The 10,784-nt window shown below is 55.6% G+C and overlaps 1 protein-coding gene across 2 annotated transcripts in view; it reads left to right on the forward strand.

Annotated features, from left to right (window-relative positions):
* Positions 1-6: 6 nt before the first annotated feature.
* Positions 7-10,784, forward strand: part of TSPAN14 (tetraspanin 14) — a 53,551-nt gene continuing 42,773 nt past the window's right edge. Inside the window, exon 1 of one of the 2 annotated variants that reach the window (XM_044916504.1) lies at positions 7-24. The gene's annotated coding sequence lies outside the window, so the exon portion shown is untranslated. Of the gene's footprint in view, positions 25-7,008; positions 7,245-10,784 lie in introns of those variants that run through there. The other variant, XM_021699597.1, reaches the window with a different exon arrangement.

Genomic DNA, 10,784 nt, shown 5'->3' on the forward strand with positions numbered 1-10,784 from the left:
TGCCGCCGTCTCTGCCGCGCCCGGGTGAGTGGAGCGCGGAGCCCCCGCTGGAACGTCGGGCCCTACCCCCCTCATTGTCTGAGGCCGACCCCCCCCAGCACCCTCTGGGGACTAGGACTGCTCCCCAGGTTCGGGCTCGGCCCCTCCGGCTTCCTCGCCTGTGCCCCGGAGGCGGCCCCGCGGGCGGCGCTGGCTTTGTCTGTGTCCAGATCGCTCGCGAGGGGCTGGAGGCCTTGGCCCGGACCCCGCTGAGCCGAACTCTGGCGCCGGGCGGAGTGGGAGCCGCCGCGGGCGACCAGCCTGGCGCTGGGGGTTCTGTCGCCCTCGCCCTGCCCGCGTCCCCGGACGGGTGCGTGCCGGGTCCGCGCGGGGGTGGGAGAGCTCGGGGAGAGAGGGGCCGGACTGCCGCCGCCGCCGCCTGTAGGGGCTCTGCCCCCTGCCCCCGACAGCGAACCCAGGGAGGGGCACTCTTTTCGGCTCGGCCAGGGACCCTCGGCCCCCCAGAGCTCCGGCCAGAGGTAGAGGGTGGTGCAGACTTGGGAAGTCCGTCCCCTCCCCCGCCCCGGGGTGGGTGTGCACCGAGTGGCTCACCCTGGCGGTGCGCCCCACTCTGCCCTGCACGGATTTGGGGTGGCCCGAGTTTGAGTAGGTGGTGACCCAGCTTCTTCGTGCTGATCGTTTGAGGTCGTGCTTGGGAGCAAAGCCCGACTCCTGACCTCACTGGAGCTTCGGTGGAGTTGGGTCTGTGGTTACGGAGTTGGCTAGTCTCGCGCAGCTCCTCTTGCTGGGGAGGGGTGGTGGTGCGGGTGGGTAGGAAGTGTGTGTGCATGGAGGGGTGGTGGTGCCACCGGGTGGAAAGTGTGTGTGTGTGTGTGTGTGTGTGTAGCGGTGGTGGTGCCAGTGGGTAGGAAGTGTGTGTGTGTGTGTGTGTAGGGACTTCAGTCCTGGGACCACCGAGACACGTGTGGAGTTGGTCTCTTGCTAGAAGCGGTCCTTGCTGTGGGGAGTCTGGGGAAAGGCGTGGGCCCTGGTACTGGCCTGGCCAATGGCTGCCCGCTGTGATGAGTGCCGTGGCATGTGCAAGCTCAGTGGCTGTCCCGCGGTGCTGGTGACTGGGGGCATCAGGGCGTTTTGGGTCGTGAGTGCAGGACGTTACACGGGAGCCTCTGCTGGTGTGCTTTCTCCAGTGGTCTGCTCTCTAGAGGTCTTCCTTCTGGGATAGGGGTTGCTTGGGCTGATAGGAGTGGGTGTAGCTGCCTGCCAAATCCTCAAAAGTAGCCTTCCTCCTACCCTTTGACCTTATAGGGGAAGTTAATGCCTGCTGAGTGCTTGGGCCACCCTTCCCTATTTGTGTCTAGGCTATCAGAGCACTCCCAGCACCGCTATATCCCTTCTACTTTCAACTAGCCCTGGGGTTGGCAGAGGCACCCTTCCTTCCAGGGATCCTCCTGGGCCCTGATGCGTCCTCTTCAGTCTTGGCCCCATAGGCCCTTCTAACTCCTCTCTCAGCTGTCTCCAAACTTTGTCCCAGTCTGAGGATCCCTAGTGTCTGGGAGACAGGCCACCAGAGGGATTTTTCCCTCCCCCCTTCCTGCATCATCCTTTGTTGCATCCCACCTTCAGCTGGAGAATTTCTCCATCTCTCCATCTCTGCATTTTCAAACTGCACTGCTTGGAACATCAAATGTGACCTTCAGGTCATTTAACAAAGCATGATTGAGAGTCTGTGGGATACCAGAGGTGCCAGGTGCTGTTTGCAGGCACTGTTCTAGGCTCATGACTCCCTGACTGGCCCGTAGGCCCTGTGTGGTCTTAGAGCCCAGGCTGGACATAGGTAGTAGGTGCTCTCTGGTGTTTTATTGCTCTGCGCTTGATCTCAGCTTAAGCAGCATCATTCAGACAAGCAGGACTCCAAAGCGACTGGTGTTTCTGGAGGTGGCTGCCTTGAGGAAGAAAAGGCATGAAGGAGAAGGGCCTTCAGAGAGTTGGCTGCCCAGGAAAGTTTCCCTCCTTTACCAGCTGGGCAGCTGTGCTAATCTCTGAGGGCAGGTGAGGGTGCCTCCCTTCCCATATTTGAGAATGGGAGGAAAATCTCATGCCTTGTGTAGGAGGGGAGGGGGCCCTGCCCTGTAGGTCATGGTGATAGTGGAGGCCAGGGAGTTCTGGAAGCCCTGGGTTCTGGAGACATTTCCTGAGGCCTCCCTTGGGTCACTGTGCGCTCAGGGATTTGATGGGTTTTCAGTTTGGCTGAGCCCACAGAGTATCATTGTGCCAGTCCTGGGCAACCTGGCTGGAGTTAACACCTAGTGGAGGTTATGGACAAGTTTACAGCAGTTTTGTGGAAGGTTTAAGAGTGTTGTAACAGTTTATTGAGACGTACTCTTTATGGACGCATACACCAAGCGCTATCCTAGAAGCTTTACTCGCATTAACTCATTTAACCCTTGAACCGACATAGTATGATAGATAATGTATCCGTCCCGTATGACAGAGGAGGACACTATTCTAGAGAGGTCACAGAGTAACTTGGTCCAGGTGTCAATGTGAGCCGCTCTCGTCATTTCAAATTTAGACAGAGCCTTTGTATAAAAGGTGTTTAGGACACTGCACAAGGCTGGCCCACAGTGGAGCTGGTAGGTCCTTCAGTGCAGGATCCTTTGATCCCTTGTTTCTGAGAGCATCTCATCTGTCTGGGCACGCAGCCGGCATCCCTGGCCCCCTGTTGAGGGACTGGTGATGAAGCTTGCTTCCCTTGGGCCAGGGACTGGGAAGCCCAGCACTTCCATGCAGAGAAGATTGGGGAGTGAGTCATGGCCTCTATCTGTCTAGATAGATCAGGGTTTGCTGTGGTAACAATCCCCAAATCTCAGAGGCTTAAAGCAGCAGAAGTTTGTTTATTGCTCATACCATATCCATTGCATATCTGCTTTCTGTTGTTCTCACTGCAAACCCATGCTGATTAATTGGAACATTCCCGGACACTTGGACAGAGGGACAGAGAGAGGGATCAGTCTCACCCTGGCTCTTAAGGCTCCCACCCAGAAGTGGCATTTCACTGGCCGAAGAGCCACGTGGCCCTCCTGACACCCTCCTGAGGAAGAGGATTGGGGACATTTGGTCAATAGCACTGAATGCCTCCCATCTGCCTGCCACTGTGTCCTGCCTGTGACTTCTTCCCAAGGCCTGGGTCTGAGTGTCACGTTTCTGTGTCACCAGAAACATGAATCATGAATTGAAGAAACACTGTTGAGGCTAAAGATGAATTGGGGTGCCACATTTGAAGGGCAGAGAGAGGGTGAACGAGACCGTGGGTTTGGGTGGTAGCGGGTAGTCTGCAGAGGCAGGCTGCTCTCTGACCCTGGGCAAGTTACTTGAGTTCCTCGGGTCTTCTTTTGCTCATTCATTCATTCATTCATTCGTGGGCCCAAGGACTTGTGGTGAGTCCCAGGCTGTGGAGTCTTACTCAGCACATGTTCAGCTCCTGCCCCAGTGCTGAGGGCTGTGCACTGGGATTATGATCCCTGTTTCTGTTGCGGGGTCCTGGTGGCCTTTAAAGAGGGATGTTAATGCCGGTGGGGTGGGAAGTGGGCTCCTGCCCCCCATCACTGCCCTGGCACGTCAGCCATGATGTTCTGGGCTCCCCCTTGCTTTCCCTGTATGTGGCTGGTAAGGGCAGCCACCTTTTCTAGAAGGGGGAGCAGGTAGAGGTACCCCTATAGGCCTTGCCCTTCCTCTTCCATTTCGGAGACTCTCGGGCTGAGCTTGTAGGCCTGTAGGAAAGGTAGCGAGGTCCTCAAAAGCTGGAGAACAAGCTTGACTGAGTGTGGGGCTGGGATGGTTGTCTGGCCTGTAGAAGGGGGGAGAACCCCTCTGTTAATTGCATTTTTCCACTTGAGCCCCCCCTTGTGGCATGTTAAAGAGCCAGCCATGCTATGGAACTTGGCTTTTGTGCTTTGTCACCTGCTTGGTCTCTGGTGACTTCCAGAAGGGCCAGGAAACACTATTGGAGGTGATGAGACTCCAGGTGCTTCTGTCCTGGTTTAATGTACTTCTTAGTCCTAATTCCTCCTTTTTCGGGGACTTTCTGCTTTCCCATCTGGAATAGAGGGAGAGATCGTGGGGGTTTACAGCAGTGGCCTCACTCTTGCCTGGTCATCAGAGTTCCTGGGGTACTGTGTAGACTAGTGCTTTGTGAATCTTTGGCCTAGATGGATGCCAGTGTTCCTGGTTTGTCTTACCTTCCGTTATAGCAGTGTCCTCTCCGAATCAGTGTGGAGTATTCATAATGTCCGTGTCCCTGTCCATTTTCTACCTAACAGCAAATTTTTCGTTCAGACAAGGGCAGGTACGTGTGTTGGAACAGCACAGACCCTGGCTGGGTGGTGGAAAGTGTTCAGTGCCTCTGTCAGGCATGAAGACAAATAACATTGTCCGGCTTGTAGGGTGGACAGTGGGGGAGGCCAGCTTTCAGGTTGTGTCTCCTTTCTAGCCTGAGTGACCTGGACAAGGCTTTGATTTTTTTTTTCCCCCCTCCTGGACTTGATTTTCTCATCTGTAATAAGAGAAGAATCTGCCCTTCCTGTCTCTCATGGGGTCACTGTGAAACGCAGGTACACACTTCACGTCCAAGAAGCAGGAGCTGAGCCCTGGAGTTAGGCCTGATGCTGTGGTTTGGGACTGCTGCCATCACATTGACAGTCCTCAGCGAAGTGTTCACCGGCAGCTGATTCTGGGAACCCCACTTTCTCCACTCCTGGGCTTGGTGGGGTGGGATGGGGCTGGGCCAGGCTCTGCTGTGCGGCAGTTTTTCTCTTGGAGGCCTGGTCAGCTGAGCTTCAGTGGGCCTGGGCAGGGTGGGGTTAAACCCTTCACTTCTCAAGGTCTGTTCTGCCTCCCTTGCTGAGCAGCCAGGGAGAAGGCTTAGAGTCCTGGTGTCCATCAGCGGGATAACGGGAGGGACTGGCTCCTCTCTTGCTGGACTCTGCCAGCTGCACTGTGGGGCCCAGAGCCATGGCAGCTGGCTCTAAAGTGGCCTCTGGGATCCTGGGTAAGAGGTGAGCCCCTGGTGCTCCCTGAGACTGTGTGTTCCCTGGAATTTGGGAGAGCCGAGGCTGGGCTTTCCTGCATGGCTAAGGTTTAGGGAGAGGCAGGCCGGGACAAGGGGCTGGGCAGGGCTGGAGCCTGAGGAGCGGTTTGAGGACCTCTCTGGGTTTTCCCTGATGACTCGTACCAGCTGCTGGGACCTGTGCCGAGCTACTCTGCAGGGCCTGGAGAGCTTTTAAAAAAGAGGCTTTGAGGAGTTCCTAGTCCTGACACCTAGGAGAGAGTTGCTCGCAGCTGCTGGAATTAAATGAGGGTCCCCTGAATCTCTTTCATCTACACCTGGAGGTCTGAGCCGTGAGCCCGGGAGGGCCGAGGGCCACAGCGTGTCGCAGGACGCGCCGCCCCAAGGAGGGTCTTGGGCTCCCAGCCTTAGAGGCCCTTCGGGGTGCCTGAGGTGAGCCGGGCTTACCAGAAAATGGCATGAAGGAAAAGAGCCACCTCATGTTCAGATTTGGGCCTCCTGAGGAGGGGTGACTGGGCCCCACACACCCACTGCAGCGGTTCACGCCACAGTGTGACTTCCAGCAGCAGGAGTGTCGGGATCTCCCGTCTGTGGCGCCCTTACTGATGCTCAGGACTCTGCTCAGCCTGTGCCTCTGGCCACTGTCACCAGCCGCTCTAGGGAGAGGCTCTGGTTGCCTGCTGAGTGGCTGTTGTCATGAAGAGACCTCCCTCGTGTCTGGCCAGCCTGCAGATTGGTTGTCTTAGTTCAGCCCTTTACCCCGGGGCCAGGCAGATGGCTCTGTCCCTGGACCTCGGTGGGTGAGGCCAGCCCCCGCCCCAGACCAAGTGGTTCCCACATTTTGGGTCCAGGAGGACTTGGAGCTCCGTGTTGTTAAAGAAATTATTATTCAGACACTTGTTAAAGCAGTAAAGCCGACATTCTGTAGGACTATTGCAATAGATAGAAGGACTTCTGCTCTGGGGTTTTGCAGTAGGGAAGAGAGATTGGGCTCAACCTCAAATGCAGCCTGGAAAGGGGAGATTAATAGCCAAGGAGCAGAATGGAGGGGGTTGGTGGATGGAAAATCTCTCAGAGGGTAGGGTAATCCTTCGCTGACAGACCTCAGGATTCTGTCGAAGGCAGGCCGGGGTGATCCGCTGTTACCCGAGGGTTGTTGGAAGATGAGCTGCTGGTCAGACACGGAGCGTGAGGGATTCTGGCCAAACGGACGCAGCAGGATTCTTGCTGAAACTGGACTCTGCGAGGACGGAGATGGAAGCCCAAGGTCAGGCCTGGCTGAGCAGAGGGCTCCGAAGAGCCTGATTAAGTCTGGTCAAGGAGAGATGGTCTGTCAGGGTTCTGAGGCTTACAGCAGCCTGCGTTCAGCCTTGCTCCTGGTTCTCGCACTGGCCTGAGCTCGTCACTGTTCACACTTGTTTCTCAGGAGTGGTAGCTCTCCCCTTTACCAGAAACCTGGGTCCTCGTCTTTTAGCATCTCCTGGCTTCTTATTCTTGGCCTGTTGGACTGCCCCTCAGCACCCAGGAAATAGTGTAGACCTGGGGCCTGGGTTCCCTGCAGCCCCCCACCCCTAGCTCCTGTCGCCAGATCTGTTGGGTGCCAGACCACAGCCCCTTGACACTGGACGACCCTCCCTGTTTGACCCTTGTTCCTTGGCTTCTGTACCTTGTATTTCTTGTTCTCTCCATCCTGGGCAAACCAGTCCGACAACTTTGTGGATCACCCTCCTCCTAGGGACTGGACTGCCTCACTTGTCTGAGCCAAGCCCAGGGAGGTGCTGTGTGTGTGTGGGGGGGGCCTCCTTCCCCTGCCTGGACTGTGTACTCCGGGGCCTTCTGGTGGGAGCCCCCTAGCCTCCTTCCCCTGTTTAAGGCCTTCCCATACCTGCATCCAGCGAACCACGTGTGATGCTCCTTGTTGGCGCTCTGCCCGTCCTCTCTACTTGGTCAGTCCCCACTGATGACCTTGTTTGGTGTGTCTTCTACTCCTGGGGCAGCTCCTGTCTCAACAGCCAACTTTTTGGGAAGGAGGCCACCTGCTGTTGTGAGAAAGAAGGATGTGTGAAGAAAACGTGTTGGCTGTGGCTTGGGGGCCTTCCTCACTCCTGAAGCCTCCAGGCCAGAAGCTGGCTCTGTGCCTTCATCCTGCCTGCCACAGTCACTGCCGCCTGTCTCCTAGGTACTTCCTATGAAATACAAGTAATGGTGTAAGCATAGATACATTTTGAAGGGGCATGTTGACAAGGGAGTTGGGTGGTGTTAGTGGCGGGGTTTTCGTTCCCCAGGGAGCAAAGGGGGAGGGAGTGGCTTGTACCGGGTGCAGGGGTGGCTCAGGGCCCCTCTGGGTTCGGGGAGCCCTGAACTGCTCTCTTGTGGGAAGACAGATGAGGTTGTGGGGCAGGTGCCAGCCGAGGTGCCACAGGATTTGGTGTGTTGAGGATCAGTGCTTACGTGGGGGTGAGGGCCTTGCCCACTCATGCAGGAAGATAGTTGGAGAGGAGCCGGTCTTGGTCTGATGGAGGGTTCTAGGATTCTGGGCAAGAGCCGCCGAGGGGTTGCACTGGGCCCACTGAGAGGGGCAGGGACTTGCTTCCCAGCAGCTCCAAGTGCCAGCCTGATTCTGCTTGTTGTGAAGTCTCATTTGTGCTCTTTAATTGGGGGGCTACTAGTTGAACATTGAGCAGTCATCAGAGAGCATCTTATGGCCTAGGGGAGCCAAACATACACTCCCCCTCTTTCTAGCCTTCTTTCCCTGTGGCCTGGGCAATCTGTGAGTTTGAGGTCATTAGGAGATCTTCGCTGGGGTGCCCTGGGGGTGGTGGCAATAAGTGGGGGCCTATTTCTGCGAGGTAGGAAGAGCTCCATTCATGAACCACTCCCTGCTTTCCAAATGGTCTCACCCAAACTGTCTGGCCAGTCCTGGTTGTAATAGGCATTGTGTCATACCCTTCAGAAGCAGGAGAGACTGGGATGGTTATTATATTGCTCCTTAGGGGGAAAATCACTTGGAGGAAATACATCAGTGCTTCTGAGTGCAGAGCGTTTATTGACATGCAGTTAAGGGAGGCTTTTAAACAACATATGTGTATCCCTTTAGTAAGGAATAAATACACAGACCCATCACCCGTCTCACTGACTCCATTTTGCAGTTCCCATTTCCCAAAAGGTATATACATGGGGTTTAGTGGCTAAGGGATTGGGGTTTTTGAGCTGGGATTTTGGAGAAACTGTTTTTAGCCTATACTTGGAGTTGGGCCAGGCCCAGAAATCTGTTGAAATAGCTTTCTTTAGCTGCTAAAATTGGGATGGGTTCATACTACTAGGATCTTGAGCCTCACCAATGGCTGGGGAGGGCCCTGCGAAGGGTCCCTGCTGGAGGTCTGGGCTGCCTGAGGCTCAGCCTCCCCCATGCCTGCGCACATTGCCTGAAGCTTGGGGTCTGCCAGTCTCACCACGGAGTAGACCTGCCCCCAGGGGGTCCTTCTTGTGGGATCACTTCAAGTTTCCTTTCTGCATTTGGCAGAATCTGCTCTTGGTCTTCCTGGGAAAACTTCTATTTTGGGACCTGGGGAGGAGCTGTGAGCAGGGAGCTCTCTGAGTTAGTACTCTTTCTTGGTGACAGAAGCTGGCAACCCCCCCCCCCACCCATTTCATCCCTGCCCCCTGTTCTAGGGAGATACCAGAAGCTGCATGTGGAGAGTTACAGGTGCGATATTTTTGTGTGTGCCTGCAGTCACAAACTTGAGGGATTTTATTTTATTTTATTTGTTTATTTTTAAACTTGAGGGATTTTAAATGTCAATTTAGGTTTAACTTTTTAATTAAAAAATGTATACACAATTAAAAAAACACATAAAGATACACAGTGAAAATTAGCATTTCCATGCCTGACCCCTTCAGTTCTGCTCCCCTGAGGCCTCCACCACCAGATGCTGGGTGCCTAGTCAAGCATCTCCTTTCTGTACTCCTCTTGTGTCCCCTTGCTAGTATACTAATTACTCTGTTCTGTACTTAGTGATTTTTACTCTAAAGCTTATTTTGGGATTGTTCCATTTCAGCTCACAGTTCAGTCCATTCTTTTTAACAGCAGCACGTTCTTCCGCTGTGTGGTACATCGTGATTCACTTTGTCAGCCTCCTACTGCTGGACATTGAGGTTGCTTTCAGGACCAATTTTGTTTCTAGAAGCCAAGCTGCAGGAATGCCTTGCACATGCTTGCAGGTCTATGATAGATGGCTGGGAGAGGGGTGCAGGCATTGAGTGCTTAACGAGAAAGGAAGCACGTTGTTTTGATTCCAAGGGGGAGAAGGAAAGTTTCCAAGCTTTTTTTTCGGAGGGATCTTGTATTTATTTCTGCAGGCAGAGCCCAGAGCTGGAGGGAACACACTGTGGGTGTGCTGGTGTCCTGGTTCCTACCGCAAGTCTTGTTTTGGTTCAGCTCAGGTTAGCCTGTCTCCGCAGAGCACCTGTTGTTTGCAGCCCTTGGCTGTGCCCTGTGCATACCCAAAAGTGTGATATAAGAGGAGCTGGCCCGAGTCAGATGAGGTCCTGGGAGGGAGGAGAGGCTTCGCGGATGGGGGTTTGAGCAGGCCCAGGAGTGTGCAGGACTTGGGTAGGGTGTGACTCCGGAGTCTTGGCTGAGAACCCAGCAGGGACTGGGCATCCACTTTCTCCCTCAGTTTCAGGGGTTGGTGTGAGGGTTAGGCCTCCTATCGTGGCCTCGCTGGGCCTTTTGTTGCTCTAGGATCCCCCCCACCCCCCACCCCTGATCTCCTGCCTGCTCTGCAGCCGCAGCTGCTTTAGGCCACTTCGGGTCTGACTGCCACCCTGTGATTTTAAAAAGCCTGGGTGGAAGGCACCTGGTGTAAATAATAGATGGGTTTTCTCAGGCGGCTTCCTTTCCTAGCAGAAGCTGGGGGGGTGGGGAGGTGAGGGCAGCTGAGTTTTTCCTCCTGGGTTGGGCTGGGGAGGAGGGAGGGAGGAATGTGAGAGAGGGTGCATGTGGGAGCCTTGGCCTGGCATCCTCCTGGGAGTTCTGGGAGCCCTCTGTCTGTTTCCCCATCCCCGTGGCCACTGTGCGCCTCTCAAGTGACCACAGTCTTGCCCCCTGTGGCTCTGGCCGCCTGGGCAGGGCCGGAAGCAGGGAGATTTTAGGGCTGACTGGCAGATGAAAGGGGGCTGACACGCCCCTGAACTGGTGGGTTTGAGGCCTGTGCCCCTGCCCTGTGTCTCCCAGCACTGCCATCATTTGCTGCCCCTGTGAGAAGTCCAGAACTTCCCATGCCCACAGCTCGGTTGTATGGGGCTTGGGGCCTGGGCAGCACAGAGGTTTCTATTGTGGCCGGGTGGCAGCTAGGGGTGACCTGTAGGGCTGAGGAGGTGGGGCCTGGGGACTGACAGTGGAGCTATTCACAGGCTCTGCCCTGGTTTCCTGCTGCCTCCCATTGCGGATTTTTTGAGGGGGGGAGGGGAAGAGGAGGAGGGTGGCCAGTGGTGCTATTGTTGTTGGCAGCAGGAGCCCTTTATGCTCCTAGAAGTCTTTTGGTAGACCGGTCTTAGCCACTCTGGGACCCTTCTTGTGTTTTGTGATGCTGGGTGAGCTGCCCAGCCCGGACTCTGCCCTCTCCCAGTGCCCCCCATCCCTGGAGGTCTAGGTGGGCCCTGCTTTTTGTGGTTACCTCCATCAGGATCTCCCTTCCCCCCTCAAGTCTCCATGCCG

The sequence above is a fragment of the Neomonachus schauinslandi genome, chromosome 6 (genome assembly GCF_002201575.2).
Source record: "Neomonachus schauinslandi chromosome 6, ASM220157v2, whole genome shotgun sequence".
Taxonomy (NCBI): domain Eukaryota; kingdom Metazoa; phylum Chordata; class Mammalia; order Carnivora; family Phocidae; genus Neomonachus; species Neomonachus schauinslandi.